The 22,184-nt window shown below is 34.3% G+C and overlaps 1 protein-coding gene across 4 annotated transcripts in view; it reads left to right on the top strand.

Annotated features, from left to right (window-relative positions):
• The window catches only part of CADM2 (cell adhesion molecule 2), a 1,083,199-nt gene that overhangs the window by 888,020 nt on the left and 172,995 nt on the right, over nt 1–22,184 (top strand). The window lies entirely within an intron of this gene.

Here is a 22,184-nt window from a genome sequence, read left to right as displayed (position 1 = left end):
CCAAATTTAGTATCTTCGTCCTATTTATGCTGCTATAACAAAATATAAACTGAGTGGCTTATAAACAGTGGAAGTTTATTTCTCACAGTTCTGGAGGCTGGGAAGTCCAAGATCAAGTTCCAGTCTCGGGTGAGGGCCTGGTTTCTGGTTCATAGATGGCACCATCTTCTTGTGTAGAGAGGCAGAGAGAGTAGAGTTTTTTAGGGCCTATTAGGGCATTAATCCTAGTCACGAAAGCTCTGACCTTATGACCAAATCCTAGCTCTAGAAGTCCCTGTTTCCTTATTTCATCACTTTGGGAGTTAGGGTTTCCACATATGAAATTTGGAGGAAGGGGGACACACACATTCAGACTATAACAATTTGGGTGGTCACATAAGTCTTAAAGGAAGGGAGAAAGTCTGTTTTGTGGATTATCAGGGGTGAAAGCACCACAAAATGAAGCACAAACACTCTGAGGTGGGAATATAGCTCCTGTCATCGAGGAGCAGCATCAAGGTCAAGGTGGCTGAAACAGAGCGAGCTGGGGGAGAGCAGTGTGATATGAGGTCACAGAAGTGACGGTAAGAAAGAGGCAGATTCTGCTGAGCGCAGTGGACCGGTGTAAGATTATGTGGCTTTTCAGTGAGCAGGACAGGAGGTCATTGAAAGTGTCTGAGCATAAGCTAGTTTTTGGCAGGATCACTCTGGCTGTTGTGTTGAGAATAGACTGTAGAAGGTAACCAGAAAGATCAGTTAGGAGTCTCAAAAATAGGAGAAATATTTGTGGCTTGAAGTAGAGTGTTAGGAGTAGAGATAGTGAGAAATGCTTATTTCCAATTTAGGTCTATTTCCAATTACATATCAGGAATTTGTAATGTGTAATTCCTGATATGTAAGTTGAAATAGACCTAAAAGCGTATGTTAACTGTTAGATGTAGGATTTGAGAGAAAGATGAGAGTCAAGGATGACTTTCTGGTTTATGGCCTGAGAAGGGATGAAGCTGACGTAAAATGGAGGGTGAAAATTTCAGTAGGAGAAATTCAGGAAGGGAAATCGGGAAATTCTGTTTTAAACACGTTAAATTGGAGATGACTATCATACATGCGACTGGAGATATGGAGTGGGCAGTTGTGTACATCCTCTGGAGGTCAGGGGATAGGAATAGGCTGCAGATACACATTTTTGATAAAATGGTTATATAATCCTAAACGTATTAGCTTATACTTTAATCAGTGGATATTTGTTGATGGTGATAGTAATAAGAGAAATTCAATGTAACAAATATTTATTTGTCAGGAGCTAAGATATAATGAATAATACAACACATATGGTTCTTGGCCTCATCCAAACTAAAATATATGGAGATGGATAGAATATTTTGCATTTTTTATAATTTGTATTTATTTTAATAACAGAAAATATTCATTCAAAGCTAATAATATTATAAATAAATTAAAATAACTTAAAAGAAAATTTAATATAATATGTCCTGGTATAGTACCAAAAATATGTACATTCATCTTCATCACTTACCTCATATTGACATCTCTTCTATCCTTCCATTCAATCTACTCCATGCTGCACAATTGCAATAATTTTTATTAATAAATACAATGATCAAAAAATTAATTATGTAAGTTATTCCTTGCTTCTCAGAACTATTTTCACTAAGGTCAGAGAAATCACTTTGATCATAATTCTGTGTATTTTGTTCTCAAAACTTTCTTTAGCTAATGATGTCTCATGTTACATCAATGAATTCACTTTCACCATTTTACTCAGCAGTACAAGACTTGACCATTTTAGTCCACAATTAGGGTACTTCTTATTCTCCTTTTAATTACTTCGCTGCTATTTATTTCTGAGTGCTTATCAAGAAAATATAATTTTATAATAACTTAATAAGAGGAATAGAATCTGTCTACCTAGATGATTCTAAGCAATTTGGTATCCTTTATGTTGTATAGTTTTCATAGACCTTTGAAGTTAAAATCTTACGAAAAGTTTTTGAATTACAAGAATTGAATTATATTTCCAGAATATTTCCGAGCTTGTGCCAACGTAGTCCACATTGTGAACAATGGTGACAATATTAGTTCCCCAAATGAAAACAACAGAAATTTATATTAATGTTTATTTTATCCAGGATAATCATAGTAACAAATTTTTGTCATTATTATTTTTAATTAACCTGTTAATTGCCACATATAAATGATACCAAATTTTATCTTTCTATAAAATGCATATGAGCCAAACTACTCTTACTAGATGATTTTGACTATAAGATGAAATGTATAGTTAACACGGAGTGATGTGTTTAGTAACCCAGGTAAGGTATCAGAATGGCTTGGTCCATAGTGAAAGCAGTAGAGGCAATGATAGGTGGTGAATTTGAATTTTGATTATACAATTGCTAGTATTTGGTGATGTATTTTCTGGTGGTTGAAAAAATGGAGGGATAAGAACAACTCAAATGTTTTTTACCTGAAAAACTAGATGATGGAGTTATTCACTGAGATGTGGAAGACTGAAAGAGCTGGTTAGGAGAGGAAATGTTATCAAGAACTCTGCTTCGGACGTGTTAATTCTGAATTGCTTATTCTGTATTCAGTAGAGGTGTTAAGTCAGTTAAGTGTATGGGTAATGGGTTGAGGAAATAGGTTTATGCTGGAGACGTAAATTTAGGCATTGTAAGCATATTGATGGCCTTGAATGACTAAGATAAGTTGAAAGCATTTTATACGCAGGTTATAGGCATGAATAAGGGAGTAGTGTGAAATCTGTTTAACTCACATGTGGTCTTTCTAAGTGAGGAGATGAGGAAGTTGAAAGGGAATGTAAGGGATTGCTATGGTTTGAATGTCCCCTCCAAAATCATGTGGTTATTTAATTGCCAGTGTCATCGCATTGGGAGATGAGGCATTTAAGAGGTGATTCAGTCATGAGGGCTCTGCCCTCTTGTATGGATTAATGCCCTTATTACAGGAGTGGGTTATTTATTGCAGGAGTTTGGCTCTCTTTTTCTCTCTGTCTCACACGCTTGTTTGTCCTTCTGCTCTTCTGCCACAGGATAATGCAGCACAAGGACCTCAGCAGACACTAGCACTTTGAGGTTAGACTTCTCAGTATCCAGTACCATGAGCCAGTACATCATTTTCTCTATAAATTACCCAGTCTGCTGTATTCTGTTATAATAGCGAAAAATGATTGAATCAGAAAGTGATCTTGGTCAAAATGTGCCACCAGGAACCCCTAAACAGCACTTAATAATACATATTTGCTCAATGGAGCGTGAAATCTAAGCCAAATAAGATCAGAAAAGAGGACATGACAGGCTTGAATGACAATCAAAGTGTAGTAGCATCTAAGAATGAAATGTTCTGGTTGCATTTGAGTCCCAGAGAGAGCGGACTGGAGGGATGGGAGTTGGTGGTCAGCAAGTAGAATGTGTGGAATATGGAAGGGCTGCGTGTACTGCTTATGAAAATGTAAAGAGCACATCTGCAGAGTGACTGAGAAAGAGTAGAGGCTGGGATCTTAGGACGAGAGTCCAGGAACTAGGAGAGTGATTGGAATGAATGATCATCTGCATGAAAAGTAAAACCACCAGTTCCTTTTTCTTTCAAGTTTTATAAGAGTTTTATCATGATTGCTCTTAATCTTGTAAAATACTTGTATGCCTTCTTTAAGATAGTTATGGGCTTTTCCTCCTTTATATTGTTAGTATATCAAAATTCATTGGTTATTTTTTCTGTAATTGTAAACACCTTGCATGCTGGACTAAACCCAAATCAGTAAGAATGAATTACTTTCTATTTACACTAACGAATTCACTTTGCTAAATATTTTGATTAGTATTCTTTGCATTTATCTTTGTGAGAAATTTGCCTGTAACTTTCCCTTCTTAAGTATTTCTTCAGTTTTGGGAAAGTTACTGCAATTATTTATTGAAATGATACTACTATACCATTCCATTATGCTGGATTTACTCTTAGCTGTATGTTCTGAAGGCTGTCAGCTTAGCCTCTGATTGCTCAACTGTTATCCTATTTGGAATATATCTTTGTGAGTGATTTGCCACTAAATTCCTCAACAACAGCAATGAATTTAGTAATTCCAAGTACAGTTCAAGTGACTACTTTCTAATACAATTTAAAATTACTTCTTTACATATTGACCTTTTTAAATTTGTTTTGTAATTTCTTACTTTATGTTAATGGAAATTATCCCTTCATTTATTACTGAAAGCATCTTAAACACACTTTAGATTATTTGTGTAACTGATACATAATATTATGTTTTATCCAATTTTCTTTGAATACTCCTTGGAAGCTAGAATTTTTTTTTTTTCTAGACTTTCTCCTTTTTATTCCAACCCTCACTTCCCATCTCTGTATTCACTCTTCCTGTCTTGAGGTTGAGAGTTATCTTATCTCTGCAGTCACTTAACTCCCTGGGCTTCCAGCTCAGAAATACTTTTTAAATCAAGACATTTTAGGCAGGGCATCTTGATGCAGTTAGAGAGGCATTTTGGTCAGTTCTTGATTATAAGGCTGTGTCTGTGTTCTCACTGCTACAGGCCTGCAAGCTGTTTGAAGCCACAGCCTAGGTGGTGTGAGTTTTTACTCTTAGCTTCCTTCAAAGAGCTGGAGAGGCTCACTCCAGGCCCTGGCTTCAAGAACTTTCTATGCCTGCTCCTGTTTCTGTCTGGGAGCACTGAAGTCTCTTTCACTCCCTAGGAACAAACTTCAGACCTGCAAATAAGCAGACCTGTAGTTCTCATTGTATGTGGTTCTTCTCTGCTTATCTATTTATTTAAAAAACTGGTCCTCCAAATAAAACGTGTGTGTGTTGCTTTTTTCTTCATATTTTTATTATTATATGTTTGCAAAGAAAGCATGGAGCAAAAATATGAACTCCTGCAACCACTTATGAGGAAATCCTGATACAGTTTTTCCGAATCACTTTTTCTTGATGGAATGAGTGTTTATTGGTAAAATAAGAAATGGAATACAAACACATAAATACTAGTGCACTATAATGGCATTTTCAGGAGAAACATGTTTGAAAATTTTTCATGTGGAAAAAAAGTTTATTTCTGCAAATGATAATATGACTAGAAATTTTTTGAAAACCTTATAACCATGTCTATATTTTTATGAGTCTAAACTGTGATTTAAGCTGTGTTAAGTCACAGCTGGTAGTTAAGCTGTGAGAGGGAAGCAGATAAATACACAGCACTACTTTTACAGAACTTAAACTACAATAGATACAATATTATCACAGAAAACTATAATAAATCATAGAGACGGATAAACCTGAAATGAGAACTATATTTAAAGAATTTCAAGAAATATGGCATTTCAGTGAGAGTGGAAAGCACTATTTTCATGCAAAGCTATGAGATAGATAGCCTTTCCAAATAAATAGAATTTTGGAACTGGGAGGTTTGTAGGTGGGACACCATGAACAGAGGCAGCTGTAAGAAGAGAAACCCCACTTGGGAGGCTGAGGCAGGAGAAACACTTGAACCCAGGAGACAGAGGTTGCAGTGAGCCCAGATAGTGCCAGAGTGAGACTCCGTCTTAAATAATAATAATAATGATAATAATAATAATAACAATAATAACAACAACAATAGTAGCAGAGAACCCCGAAGTGGACAAGTTTTGCTTGCCTACCAGTAATTACTAACATTTTACTAAGAAAGGCAAAATAAGTGTGGGTGGCAAGAGATCAGTATATATTTGGGCTTGCTGAGATACTGTTACCTTTTCTGGACCTACCCACCCTGTTACTGAGTCCGTCTTTTCTTTTGTTGGAGCTAAGTTTTGATATTTAACATCCTTCTGCAGATTTCAGTCAGTCACTGTCCTAACTCCATATTCAAAGTTTCTAGAACAGTTTCTAATGAACTTGATTCATTAGAGTCTTATTTAATTACATTCTATCCCTAGCTCTGATTTATGAATTTTATGCCACATTATTATTCACTTGTTTTCATGTTGCTTTGCAATTATCACCTACGTATTTTATATCTGTACATTTAGTCTCCTTCAAATAAATTGCAGGCTCTTAAAAATCAGTACAGGCACTTTCTACTTCTTTGGAACTTCCTCTATACATATTCAGTGTTTTGAAGGAATGTTTTAATAAATAATTTATATATTTGAAAAAAATATATATTATAAAAAATTCAATTTTATGTGTTCTTCTGTTTTTTTTTTTCCATTTGTCCCCATTATTCTTTTCCTACTTTCCTACTTTCAGCATGACTGGTCTAATCTCTCTCTACCCGAACACATAAATATGTACATATACATACATACATACACAAACACACATATAACACATACACGCATGTACAAACGTGTATTCATTCTATACAGATAGTACATTAAGAAGTAGTCATTTCTTACAGATTCAAGTTTGTGCAATTTTTTAACAGGATAATTTCTAATAGAATGAATAACAGCATGAATTTCACAAATTATGAAAAAAATAGTCATTTCTAAGAGGGATAATATTTAACATTTAGTATAATCATACTATAAATTCCCTTATTATTATTTTTAGATAAAGATGACAGCTTAGAAAGTTAGAGAAGTAAAGCATCTTTAAAACCATCAAGATAGTACTTTTGTGTATGTGTAAAATCTAACAACTGTATGTCTAAGACAGTGTCTATGTCTAGATGCTGTCAATCACCTTCCTTCTTTTATTAGTTTCAGATAGAAGATAAACAAGAAGACTGACGGTTTTGTGTCCTTTGCTGTTTTGTGTCACCATCACAGACAAAACAGTATTATGTCATCACTCAAGTCTGTCACATTTATTGTGTGCTCCTATGTGTCTTAAAGATTGTTTTCTTCCTAATCCTCATAAATAAATACATAAAGAATATATTGATTATATATTATTTTATCGTGGAAATATTTCCCATAATATTATGTCCTCTATCACAGATGAGAACATTTATGCTGTTACCAGTCTCAAGAGTAAATGTATTTTGTTTGAAAGAAATGTTTCTTAAACATTAAATATTTTAAAAAGGATTTATTTTTCAAAATCTGGGGAAGCCATAATGAAGATCCACATCTGTGTAATACATAAATCAAGCATAGTGAATTGTATTGTTTCAGCATAAGAACTTAAGAAGTATTTAGTGCTACAAGAAGAAATACTTTGAAAAATTTGGAATTATGCTTATTTTATGGGTGATTTTCTTTAAATAGCATTGTACACTTCTTCAGAAAATTGGTATCTGATCTTGAATAGTGATGAAAATAGTGAATTGGCAAGTATAAGAAGACTTTCACATGATTAATGTAATCACCACTTCCTTTTCCTTTTTCTTTTGTTTTCTGGAGCCTCATCTATTTCCGTGTTGCCTTGCTTTCACATCTTAAGATGGATCTTACGCCATGTTTCTTGCTAAAACACAGTCTAAACAAGTGAATCAGCTCTACAGCTAGCAAATAGTCAATTTCAGTAGTAATATAATAAGGTACCAACACTATAATCTGTGATTTTTATTTCATATCTTCTCAGCATAACATTTTAAAAATAGATAAATAGATATCATAGAACTTAGCTGATAAAAATTTTAAAATTCAGAAAAGCTCAAAGAAGCAAGAAAAGAGTCCCAAATTTCATCAATCTATTTAGATACATTTTCTATTTTATTATAGAATAGATAACATATTGAACACTTTTTTTTTTTACATCTTCTCTTCTATTTTCAACTAAGGTTATATTATTTTCCTATTGTAAAGGTTTTCAGGGTTATAACATGAAAGCTTTCTAATATTCCATTAAAATTACAATGTTGGATATTAATTTATTTATACTTTTTCATTATTATAAATCCGTGATGCCAGTTTTTTTCATACAAATGTAGGTTAAAACGGAAACGACTTTCACTCGAATGATGCAATTCTTACCTTAATTGACAGTCTATTATCTTGATTGCCTAATGAATTTCTTAGGTAAATAGGTAATATTTTTCTGAGACCTTGGATGTGTAACGATTTTTCTATTGCAATATCATGTGGAAGATTTATTGGTTGGTTATGAAATTTTTGTCCTCAAAGTTGTGATGAAATTACTCCTTTGTTTTTGAGATTTAATAACTATTCTAATGAAAACACAAATGACTTTTAGCTATAGAAATTATGCTACTAATATGCCTTCAATTGTGCTGTCGTAGTGTTATTTTTCTCAATGATTTGTGTTTGTGTGTAATCTTTTCCTACTTTTGTATGTACTCCTTATCTTCTGCTTTCTGAGCTATCTCAAGCTGGTTAACTAAATCATTGTTTCCATTTTGCGCTGCATTTACATAGCTTTGGCTACTCTGAGTTTGGGCTTGAATTCTTCTTTTGCACTTTAATTCATCTCCGTTTTTAATTTGATCTTTTATGGTAATATTTCAGATTAGTATTTCTATGTGTCTTTCTGTTTTTTAATGGAGTTTATATCTTCTTACAGCATATTGAGGATTTAAACACTTTTATAATATTTTTCTGGTTTTTGTAGCAAATTCTATAGTAATTTTTTAAGAATGATATCCCTTTATGATAAATCGTATTTTTCATGGTGCCCATTTTACTTTTTAGTTAATTCATTTTTTTCTGTTATGGTAATGCTAAAACTTCACTAGCTCAGCTAACGGGACAGAAGCTCCGCTAACTTCTTAAAGCTCGGCAATGCAGTGAAATGTGTCACTTTACTCACATTTTTTTGACTGAATCTGGTCACATGACAGCCCTTCACTAAACAATTAGTTACTGAATTTAAATATGGAATAAAACTTTTTTTTTTTTTTTTAAGAAAAGTAGTTGGTTTCATTCCATTCATTCTTTAGCAGGAAGGTATTTCTTCAGATAGGATGTGTGATAAGAGGAGACATTCATATTACCCTGAAATTCCTTTTTGTTCTACAACTAAATGGTTCATAAATGTGCTAGTTCTTAACTCAGTCCCTAATTTGAGGTTCATTAATCACAGGTGGTCCCATAGAGCTCATCAGGGATTTCAACTTTCCTAATTTTTGTGGGATCTCAGATACTTCTAACTACCACCATGCCCGTGATTCATTGCTGTTAAAGTTCTTGTTTCCTTTTTCTGCCTACATTTTTTAAAAATTATTTTTATTTTTGTTTTTTGAGACAGAGTCTCGCTCTGTGGCCCAGGCTGGAGTGAGTGGCTTGCAATCTGGGCTCACTGCAAGCTCCGCCTCCCGGGTTCCCGCCATTCTCCTGCCTCAGCCTCCCGAGTAGCTGGGACTGCAAGTGTGCACCACCAAGCCCAGCTATTTTTTGTATTTTCGGTAGAGACATTTCACCATGTTAGCCAGGATGGTCTCGATCTCCTGATCTCGTGATCTGCCTGCCTCGGCCTCCCAAAGTGCTGGGATTACAGGGGTGAGCCACCTTGCCCGACTCTATCTGCCTACATTTTATTTGTGAGTTCTGAACCTTCTCGAATGTAATCTACCACTGCCAATCCCAGTGTGTATGGCAGGAGATTACTTTGTTGCTGTTGATTTTTTTTTTTTAACTTTTACTTTAGGTTCAGGGTACAAGGGCAGATTTGTTATATGGGTATACTTGTGTCATGGAGATTTGTTGTACTGATTATTTTGTCACCAAGGTATTCAGCCTAGTACCCATTAGTTATTTTTTTCCTGATCTTTCCTTCTTCCCCTCTTCCATCCTCAGGTAAGCCCTGGTGTCTGTTCCCTTCTTTGTGTCTGTGTGTTCTCCTCATTTAGCTCCCATTTATAAGTGAGAAAATGCTGTATTTGGTTTTCTGTCCTGCACTAGTTTGCTAAGGATGATAGCCTTCAACTCCATCCATGTTCCCACAAAGGACATGATCTTGTTCTTTTGTATGGCTGTGTAATATTCCATAGTATATATGTACCACATTTTCTTTATCCATTCTACCAGTGATGGACATTTAGGTTAATTACATGTCTTTGCAACTGTGAATAGTGCTACAATGAAAAAAAATGTATGCATATGTCTTTATGGTAGAATGATTTCTATTCCCTTGGGTATATATCCCATAATGGGATTGCTGGGTTGAATGGTAATTCTGTTTTTAGCTCTTTCAGGAATCCTCACATTGCTTTGCACCATGGTTGAACTATTTTACACTCTCCTTCTTATACAATATACAAAACAATCAACTCAAGATTGATTAAAGAGTTAAATGTAAAACCCAAAACTATAAAAACCCTGGAAGACAACATAGGCAATAATATTCTGGACAGGAACTGACAGAGCTTTCATGGTGAAGATGCTAAAAGCAATCACAGCGAAAGCAAAAGTTGACAAATGAGATCTAATTAAACTTAAGAGCTTCCGTACAGTAAAAGAAACTATAAACAGAGTGAACTGACAAACTACGGAATGGGATAAAATGCTTGCAAACTATGCATCTGAGAAAGGTCTAATATCCAGCAACTATAAGGAAGTTGAATTTACATGAAAAAACAACCCCATTAAAAAGTGGGCAAAACATGAACAGACAGTTTTCAAAAGAAGATATACACATGGCCAAAACGTACACTAAAAAATTCTCAACATCACTAATCATTAGAGAATGCACATCAAAACCACTGAATGTTTTCTAAGTCTGGTTAATCTATCATCAGTCTTATATTTAATAAGATACCATCACAGCTTTTCAAACAGATTGAATATGAGCATTAGTAATTATTAGCTAGGAAGTTACTTGAATGTGATATTTAAGAGATCTATAGGTTCTAGAGTCAGACTGGCTGAACGCTCATCTGTTCATCTGTGTTCAGATATATATTATCTATGTAACTTTGGGTGAGTTACTGAACCTCTCTGATGTTTAGGTTTCTCATCTTTAGAAGAGAAATAATGCTAGTGTAAGTCTCAATGAGCTATTGTGAAGATAAAAGGTAGAAAAATCTATGTAAACACTTAGCAAATGTTTTGTCAGATAGCGCATACTCCGTAAATTAACATTACTCTATCATCGTCGTCGTCGTCATCATCATCACCATCACCATCATCATGCGATTTTTCCTCTATGTGATGACTGTGTTCCTATATCCATCTTTGATGAGACATTAGGTTTATCTACTGCCCTTCTATTGATCACATGGTTGGTAGGTATCCACTTCTTTAAGAATTTTTTTAAACGTCCTTTTTTTTGGTCCAGTTGGAAAATTCCCCAAAATATTTGTATAGTGTGGCTATTCAAAATATGTTGTGGAACATACGAACAAAACACAGTTTATTAGCAAATTATTTTCAAATCATGTATTTTTCTTATTCTCTCCTGCATTGGAAGACTATTTTAAACAATCTTTCCTTTCATACTGTCCCCATTATCTCAGTGAAAGCTCCCTAAGAGACAGCCAGGATCTTTTCTACAGTGTAAGCTGGTTGTTGGGCTGCCTGTGTAACCAAGGCCAAGTCAAGCTCAAAGCCTGTGAGTCTAGATCTCAAAGATTCCTATGATGGTGGTGGAGTCAGCAAGTACAGAAGACTTTGAAGCTGTACATATCACACTATGGATTTCCCTCTTGAGAATTAGTAAGAGCAGTGTGTGTTCAGAGCTTTCTCTCTGGGTTTCAGAAGTCACCTCCACAGTATATCTCATTTCAAACTAGCTACAAAGTAGGAATTCACAGTTACTGCTGAACCATTATATTTAATAAAACACAATGTGTTCTTTTACTATAAATTTCACATGATATGTCTAATTTGATGTATATTTTTTCCAATCTTTTTGGTAAGTTTTGGAACATTTCTTACATGAATTACTAAAAAAAAAAAAAAAAAAGCCCTTATTATACTCATTTATAAAAGACATTTATCAAATTACCTTTCATCAGTCACTTTCATTCGCCCTAGGAGTCACAACTTCAATAATTTTAATTTTACATTGGCTTTTTGCCCTACTCCATCTTAAACTGCCCTTCTCACTTATCTATATATTTATTCATATGTACAATGTATACATATTATTGTATTTATATTTATACTTTATATAAATTTATATTTATTTTTATACATTATATATATATACACTTTAGATACACTCAATACTATATACTACAAGAAAATATGCTTAAATTTTCCAAAATTTTATCTTTTAGTTGTGGCAAAGTATTAAAATATGCTGCCTCTCCTTTTTACATTTATTTTTTCTGCCTTTTGCTAAAACTTGTTATCAATTTGAATGTCATGAAATTTTGTTTACATTGACTGTCTTAGTCTGTTGCATGTTGCTATAACAAAATACCACAGACTGGGTAATTTACAAACAGTAGAAATTCACTTGGCTCATGGTTCTGGAGGCTGAAGTGTAAGAACATGGTGCTGGCATCTGGCAAGGGTCTTTGTGCTGTATCATGGCAGAAGGTAGAAGGGCACTTCCCAAAACTTCTTCGTTAAAGTCATTAAAATGCTCCATAAGGAAGAGCCCTCATGACCTAATCAGTCCTTAAAGGGCCAACCTCTTAATACTGTTACAATGGCAATTAAATCTCAATGTGAGCTACGGAGGAGACATTCAAGCCAGAGCATTAACACAATTTCTAAATGTTAACATGTAACTTCATATAAATGGAATGTTAAAAACCAATTCAGATCACTCTGTGATAAAGAAAAATAAATCATTTAAAGAAAGAAAATTCAATATCATAGAAAATGCCTTAAAAAGTAGGATGCCAGCCAAGCGTGGTGGCTCAAGCCTGTAATCCCAGCACTTTGGGAAGCCAAGGCAGGCGGATCACTTAATGTCAGGAGTTTAAGACCAACCTGGCCAACATGGTGAAACTTCGTCTCTACTAAAAGTAGGAAAATTAGTCAGGCATGGTGGTGGGTGCCTGCTATCCCAGCTACTGGGGAGGCTGAGACAGGAGAATCTCTCGAACCAGGGAGGCAGAGGTTGCAGTGAGCTGAGATTGTGCCACTGCACTCCAGCCTGGGTGACAGAGTGAGTGAAACTCGTCTCAAAAAAATAAAATTAAATTAAATGCAAAAAATAGGATGTCATTCTTCAAATTCTAATGATAATTTTTAAAATTTGTATTACTCATCACTTTCTCATTGAATTTTTGATGTATGTGAGATATCTTAGAAACAATATTTATTATAATCAGTAACTTGCTAATTTTTTAAAGATAATATTTTATTTGTGAAAAATTCACACACGCCTCCTCCATCCCCAAAAGGGAAAAATTAGTAAGAATTGGGGAAACTGAAGGAAGAAAGCAAGATCAAGTGGTTAAACTTTCCGTAGCAAGAATATATTGGCAATGAAAAATATTAAACTCATTTCATAGAAAATAATGGACTATTATTAATACAGTTTATATTATTTTAATATTTTTATGGTTATGCCTACATTTTAAAAATATAAAAATGAACAATTTCTTAATTGTACAACATGTTCCTGGATTTTCAGTTTGTGTACTCTAAGAAGTTGTTTATTTCATTAAATAATTATGTTATTACCTTAATGAAAACAGAACTGTGAAAAATTTATTCCAAATTTCAGGCTGTGAAAGGAACAACTTTGGGATTATTAGAATTGTACACAATGTAGTCTGGAGTCATTTTCCCTTCCTGTGTTGTAAGCATCAACCAAAGGCTTTCACAGACTATGGGATCCTGTAAAATTACAAGACAGATTATCAATACCAAGGGCTGATTTCTCTATCTAATGAAAGCAGATGGTTTGGATTCCCAGTCTACCTTTGTGTATGCATTTCCATAATAGCATGACATATAATCTTCTTGTCTCTTTGATATAAATGCTACACGAGAGTTACACCACATGGCTACATATGGTGGTTTTATAGTTAGATATAAAAAACGAATTTCATATGTCTATGAGGAGACCAATATATTGTAGGTTGTTAAAAAGAATGAGGGCTTACAAAAATTGTATGGTTCAAATACCACAGCATTTTCTAGTTCTAAAGATCTAGGCCAATAGTGAGTGGTCTCAAATTGTGAATGCTATCAAATACCAAAATATATTTTCTCCAGAAAAATGAAAACGGTAATGTGACAAACACCTAGGGAAATACTGTGTTTTGAAGAAGGAAACAGAATATTCACAAACGTTTATTTTTAGGGGATGGAGAGGAAATATTTTGTCTCTATAAGGCTCTTGAAAATGTGTATTAGAATTTTGTAGTTAATTAATTTTGATGGCTATCTGTTAACAGTCTTCTCTCATAAAACTACCATACCAAACATAGAAATACTAGGGTGTAGAAACTGAAATTCTATTACTGAAAAACTTTCTTCAAATAGTGACACAGTTTCCAGATTTATTGCATAGGTTCTGCTTGCATTTCTATTCGAAAACTCCATTGACTCTGGTTTCAGTAAAAATTCAGTCCAGGCTGAAACTTGGTATACCAAATAGGAGCGCTGGAGCAGTGGTGGTTTTTACCAATTTTCCAGAAGATTGATTTAGATTGTTTTATGTTGTATGACTGTAAAAGAACAAAACAGAAAAAGATTCACTTGTTTGATATTTTATTCCGTCTATAACACAGATCTTATTTTTTTTCCCCTGGCAATTTGTACTATTACAAATGACACATACTGATTTTAATATATCCAATAAGATTGTATGGAGCTACCAACAAATAAAATAACATTTTGATAATAAGACTGGTTAGATTTCTTTCATCTTGCCTCTTTTGCAATATCTAGTGGCATATTTTCATCATACAGCTCCAGATACAAAGTATAACATCTGACAAGTGTTAAGTCTTAGACTTATGACCTTTTTGTAAGCTTTATTATAGTTTGACTTAGTTTTCCTTTCTGATTTATTAGGGTACAGATCTAATTAGCAGAAAAATTATTCTAGTATATAAAAAACAAAGTTGTCCTCACTGAAGCTTCAAATTCTTGTCCGGATTCTGATCCTTGGGGGAAGTAGAGATTTCACCTGAAAAAAACAGGTCTGGCAGATTGCATGAGTCAGTCCTGTTAGTGACCAGCTTGGGAGAAAACAATAGGAGTAAAGCAGAGTAAGCAATTAGCAGAGGTCTCGGTGGACAGTGTGCAGACAGCAAGCCTGTTGCAGAAGTCTAGAAGTAGCAGTGTTTGTGTGGGTAACCTTAGAGAACAAAGTTAGAAACAGAGGAAGTAGTCTACTCTCAGGCAACAGAGAGCAAAATAAAATTCCATATTGCTTCAAAGGCCTTATGGGTAGAGTTTTTTTTTTTTTTTTTTTTTTTTTTTTTTTTGAGATGGAGTCTCGCTCTGTCGCCCAGGCTGGAGTGCAGTGGCGCGATCTCAGCTCCCTGCAAGCTCCGCCTCCCGGGTTTACACCATTCTCCTGCCTGGGTAGTTTTTAAGTACATCTTCCCATAGGTAACACTTGGCTTATTGTACTGACACATCTACACTTTCTGTAGGAATTAAGTGGGATTCTTGGGTGGAGAGCACACGCACTGAGGCTAAGGGAATTGAAGGCTGACACCCTGTGGTTGCTGAAATCCTACCACATCAGTGACATGGAATTTAGGTTAGGAAATGAAACTTACTGGTTGGAGATTAAATACATTTAAAACCTTTTAAATGTGTACAATGTTGCCTTGGCTAAAGCTTATGGTGTAAAATGTTATACTTTTAAGGCATTAATTATATTAACATTGAGAATTTATGTAGCCAAGGGATACTTGAAGTGATTTCTATCATCCTGATGTAGGTTTTCCTTTAGTACTTGTCTATAAAATATAATGAATTATAATGATAAAAAATCACACAGTATAAAATATTCACTTAATACATGGAATTTTCTAAAATGTTATTAATACAATGTAGAATATTGTATGCTGAAGATTAATAATCCATATATTCAATTTAATCTAATAAATTACTAATGGGTATCAATATGTACCATGACATGTGTGAGGCCTTGAAAAAAGTCCAAAAAGGTATATCATAACCCCAATTTGGGGAAGTTTCATGTCCAATGGGTGAACTAGAAAAAAATGTAAGAAATGTTGCATTTTAATGTCCTCTTAAAAGTGACTCACAATGAAATATAATTTTTCAATCATGATTTAAGCATTCTAAAATGTGACATGAATTATTACTCACTAGAAATCAATTTAAAGATACTTTTTAAAGTTTCCAGCAAGGAGTATGTGATCAACTTTATAAATATAACACTTAAGGAAAGAAAACTATTAATGCAAGTATTCACAAATTGCTAGCAGCTTCTTGAATAAATAATGCTACATAAATTAAACAGTACTATTCTTACTAAGTTAATTTGATCTGAAACTAATTAATATACAACTTACTAAATATGCTGGTACCTTTTGTTAGGAATGGGCATAAAATGTGTCTAAAATCCTCCAATTAATTGTCTTTGGCATTTTTATTTTATTCAGCATGAATCCAAAATACACATTTGTATGATTGATGAACCATTTGAAACCAATGGTGTATTGGAAAAATCATTGTATCCAGAATTAAGTACTATTTAATATCATTTTACTCATTGGTCATATAGTAGAGTGTTATACGCAGCCAAGATGAAATCTTTCAGAATTTAGAGTTTTGAACTGTTAAATTACCTCACCGGTGGGTAGCAGGCAACTAAATGGCTGTTAGGGCATGACCTCAAAGTGGCCTACTTAACCCATTAGCTTATTTTTAATCTCTCTGATATGTGAATAATGATCTTTTTTTCTTTTATTACACATGCTCATTTCTTTTATTCTTTGTTCGATCCTAGTTTAATGTTTTAAAATATTTTTAAATAAAATGTTTGTGTTTTACATTTATTATTGAAAAGGACATTCAGGTAATGATTTATATTCTGTGTCCTCAAAGGGAAACATTTTTTAGAAGATTGAATTTATTTCTGCTGACAATATTACAATTCTTTATTTAGGTTCACTATATATTTGGGAACTGCTACACAGAAAAGTTAAATGATATGAATGGTCACTGATTAACTATGGCCTTTTGTGTTTTGGGAAACCATAAGGTAAAATGAAAATATTTTCAAAGTTCACTCATCCAGTAGTTCAGATCATTTTCCAGTGAACTGTCACTTACTTAAAAAAAATTTTTGTAGCATGATATTTCTAGCTCTTTTATACTTAACAGTGTCTAAATGGAACATTTTTTTTCTTCTGTTTTTTTTTTTTTCTTTTTTTTTTTTTTTGGCTTCTGTCCCATGGGGGATCCTGTGGAGAGATATTGAAGAGGACTTCCTAGTTCAGCTCTTTTTCACTCTGTTCTTATCACATATACACAGAGTTTAGCTCTCAGTTTCAATTCAATAGCTACTCTCTGAATGAATGCCTACTGTGTATATAGCTATAGCTCAGGGTGCTGAAATAGTGAAACAAGGTTCCTGCTCACAGGGAACCCGTTGAGTTATAGTATATTCCTCTTTGGACTATTACAGGTTTTTTCCATATTCTTTTGTACTTGAAATGCTGTTTTAAAGTGAACTGTAGATGACATCATAAGTGTTTGTGAATTTGAAAAGATTAACAGTGTGGATGTAGGATTTACTTAAAATATTCAGTTCATGGAAAATCGTGTTAGGCAGCTCTAGTGTTTAGCCAATAAACTATTAAGAAAATGTACACAATAAATAATCCATGTAGTAATTTTGGCAGTTTCTTGGTCCTTAAGAATGTGTTGTCCATTTTAAAATATATATTCATATATTTCAGATCTAAAATTCTAAACCACGTTCTTTATACTTTCATTGTGATGTAGCACTGTGATGTCTATGAGTTTTACCTCATAGACAACTGAGATATATTTAAGTAACTTGCTCAAGTTAATATGATTAACCTCTAATGAAACTTACATAAAACTTCATATGTTCCACTTTTCAGAGCCTAGTTTTTAATTAGTCACGGCTGGTAATAATCATATAAATAACTGAAAGTATTATGTGATTTGGTAAGTTGAACTGATTGAAACATTTCAGACACTAAAATATCTAGTTTACCCTCAGGATTCCAAACCCCAAATAATTTTAAAATGTCACTGAAGATGTATTTTAAGTCACTTTACATTATACATGATATCATTCAATTCTCATCATAATCCAAAGATGCAAGGAATCAGAAGTTATTATCACCAGAAACTGACCTCACACAAATGTCTGGAGCCAAGTCTTTTGATTTCAAATCACTACCTTTAGCCTTATTCAGTGAAAATGGTTTAAATATGAAAGTCTGATATTCGTATGTTTTGAGCAATTCAGTTTTACTTTAGCGATGTTATACAGGTTCCAAAATACAGTCTGGCTAAAATAGAGTTAAATTCCATTTGTCAGGATTCACTGAGAATTGTAAGCGCTGTCTGTGTCAATGGAACCTGTGTTAGGGAAAATGAAATTGAACACAGGAGGTGGGTAACATGTTCTATCCATACAGTATCATGGCAGGAATTTGAGATTTTTCCTTTTGGTGACCTCTTAAAAAATGTGTGAACAAAATACATGAGTATATATAATATACATATATATTTAATATATATGTACACATAGAAATAAAAATTATAAAATTATATATAAATACATATACTCATATAAGATAAATATTTAGGTGAATAAATCATTGTTTTAAAAAGGGGTTGATATAGCATGAGTTCCTACTGTGACAATAACAAATTTGTGCCCCACTATTTTCCTCTGGCAGCTAAACAAGACATCTATATCATGGCATGTAGGAGATAGAGTATGAAATAGAAATTTTTTTAAGTGTGCTGTATCTAAATACAGTCACAAGCACAGACCTGCTTTATTTTTCACGTTCAGTATAAATCAATTTTAAAAATATTTGCAAGTATATATCTTCCTAAACAATTACAGTTCACAAAGAATGACAGCAAAGGGGATACAATCATTTAGGTATTTATTATTTGAGTGTGCGGAAGGATGATTTTTTAAAGGTATTTAGAATCACGAAGATTTAGAATTTTCCCAAAGGTTATATATTTTATAATTATCTGCTCCTCTCACAAAGCATATAGGGAAGGTGCAGGTAATTTAAAAATATATGGCATTTGGGATCACCCTCTTGTGTAGCAAATGTGTACATTGAATTTTAAGCTTTGATATCCTAACTGTTCCCCCTACTCCATCAAATGTGAATTAAAATTTTTTAATCAAATTTTTTGTAGATTTATATGCAGTTGTAAGAAATAATACAGAGAGCTCTTGTGTACCCTTCACCCAAGAAACAGCTGTAAAGCTATGAAACAACATCACAGTGAGGAAACGGACACTGATACAGTTCAATAGTCTTATTTGGTTTTCATCAGTTTTACATGTATTTGTTTTTGTGTTCCTATGTGTAAGTGTGTGTGTATATATGTTTACTTCTAGACAATGTTATTACATGCGTAGATTCATGTATCCATCACTTCAATCAAGAGACAAAACAGTTCCAGAACCACAAGGATCCCTTCTTCCTCTCAGAATCACACCCATGTCCCGCTACTCTCCATCACCCCCTGCCATCCCTAGCCCTTGGCAACCAAACTCTGTTCTCTACCTCTATAATTTTGTTATCTCAAAACATCATATAAATGGATTCCATCTTTATTTATAGAGTTTTTGAGTGTATTCTTTGTATGCCTTTCTTAGTGGCTGCTCTGGGTATTGCAATTAACAGATGTAATTTACACAGTCTACAACATTTAGACTGTGTGATACAGTTGTGGTACAACTGAAGTGGTAGCAACATTTTACCACTTCAAGTATGGAAACTTTACTTTCCACTAGGTATCTTTTCCCTATCCACTTTTTTTCTTGTCTTGAGTATTCCTTCTCTAATAATGGTGGACACTATCAAAGTTATGCTTTTTGTTTTAATCACGTATTTGAAAAAAACTCAGAAAAAGGGTAATCTATTCTATTTTCTCATATTTTGCTATTATTTTTGTTCCTTCTTCTTGGTGCTGCAATACTTCCTCTTATTACTAATTCTTTTATGTTTGAAAAACTTTAATTTTTCTTTAACACAGTCCTGCTGGAGGCAAATTATCTGTTTTTCTTTCTTCTAAGAACATATGTATTTCATCTTGATTCCTAAAGGATAGTGTTACTGGTTAAGAAATCATAGTTGACAGCTCTTTTCTTTCAGGAGTTGAAAAACGCACCACTTCCTCTGGCCTCCATGATTTGAAATGGGAAATGTATTGTCATTTGAATTTGTATTCTCTTACAGGTAATAAGCCATTCTCTTGGGCTCCTTTCAGGAAGTTTGTCTAGTTTTCGTCTAGTTTTCACAGTAGAGTTCACTCCCCTGTGAGAAGTGCCCCCATTCATCTGACAGGAGGTGGAGCTCAGGCAGTAATGCTTGTTTTCAGAAGTTTCCTTTTGATGTATCTCGACATACAGTTCTTTGGGTTTTTCCTACTTGGGTTTCACTCAGCTTCTTGATTGATTCTGTATCTTCCAGACTTTTGCCAAATATGGAATGTTTTCAACCATTATTTCTTTGAATACTCCTTTCGTCTCACTCTCTTTCTTCTTTCCTTCTGGGACTCTAATGATACCACTGACAGATATTTGGTATTGTCTCACAGGTCCCTGGGGCTCTGTTCTTTCCTATCTTTTCTTTCTATCATTCTATTTTCTCTCAGCTGTTCAGATTGGGTGAATTATATTTCTCTGTCTTTAAATTAACGGATTCTATCCTCTGTTATTTTCACTGTATTATAGAGCAAATCCAATTAGTTTTTATATTGGCTTTTATATTTTTATTTCTATAACATCCTTTTTTAATAACATTTTGCATGCTAAGGTTTTATGTTTTTTTCAGTTGTGCCAAGATAATTAGTAATTGCTTATTAAAGTAATTTTATAATGGCTTCTTCAAATTTTTGTCAAAAATTTCAATATTTGATTCATCTCAGTATAAGCATCTGTTGATCATTTTTTCTCATTCAGTTATGATTTTCCTGGTGTTTATTATGACTAGTAAGTTTTTAAAATTATTATATGCTGAGCATTTTGGTTATTATGTTAAGAGACTCTGGATGCTAATTAAATTTATTCTCAGAAGCAGTTGCTAGTCCTAGCTTTCAATTATGGGCTGTGGTTCTAATGAGAATTTAATTTGTAGGGACTTTGTGCTGCTACTTGGACACGTTGATTTATCTAATTCTACTGGGGACCACACTGATCTCTTCTGGACCACCTAAGAGACAAGAGGAGATTCCCCAGGCTAAGCTGTAGTGGTCTAGGGGAGGTAAAATATGCTCTAGCTCAGCAGTCCCCAACCTTTTTGCCACCAGGAACCGGTTTTGTGGAAGACAATTTTTCCATGGATGGTGGGCGGTGTGTGTGGGGGATGGTTTTGGGATGAAGTTGTTTGACCTCAAATCATCAGGCATTAGTTAGATTCTCACAAGGAGCATGCAACCTAGATGCCTCATATGCAGAGTTCACAACAGGGTCCACTCTCCTATGAGAAGTGCCCTTGCTGATGTGACAGGAGGCAGAGCTCAAGCAGTCATGCTGGCTAGCTCATGACTCACCCCCTGCTGGGTGACCTGGTTCCTAACAGGCTGCAAACTGGAACTGGCCCATGGCCTAGGGGTTGCGTACCCCTGCTCTAGCTAATGAAAAGAGGATTACTTCCAGGGCTCTGTACTTGTTGTAGAGACATCCCGTCCCTGTGTATACCCTCCTGCCTCACTTTCCACACACACTACTAGAGCTGCTTATCTGTTCAGTACCTCCAGATGGCAAGGGGAAGTCTTAGGCACCTTGGAAAAACAGGTCACTTTCCCTAGCTGTTTGCTGTTAGTAAGGCTCCTACTTCGTTCCCCTTGCAGGTAACCCAGTCTCTCCTGATATTGGTGGATGGATTCTCATTTGACCAGCAATAAAAAATATGTCTACCTAGACTAACTTCTGTTTCTAGGTTGTGGTTGGGAGAAGCTGGGTCTGGATCATCTTTTACTGTTGTTTGGGAAGCTACTGGGATTTTCCTTGGGTGCTGGTGTCTTTAACTGGTCCTCCTCACTCTTTCTACCATTTAGAGTAGACTTTTTTTTTGCCGCTTGCTTAATTCCAGATTTTACAGCTCTACTTAGTGGAGCACATAATGATAAACTTTTTAATGCTTTTTTTCTCCCCCAAAATGAGTCAAGTGAAGCGTAATTCAGCAAGATGCTAAAATATCTTC

The sequence above is a fragment of the Macaca thibetana genome, chromosome 2 (genome assembly GCF_024542745.1).
Source record: "Macaca thibetana thibetana isolate TM-01 chromosome 2, ASM2454274v1, whole genome shotgun sequence".
Classification (NCBI taxonomy): domain Eukaryota; kingdom Metazoa; phylum Chordata; class Mammalia; order Primates; family Cercopithecidae; genus Macaca; species Macaca thibetana.
This window is presented reverse-complemented; position numbering and strand designations above follow the sequence as displayed.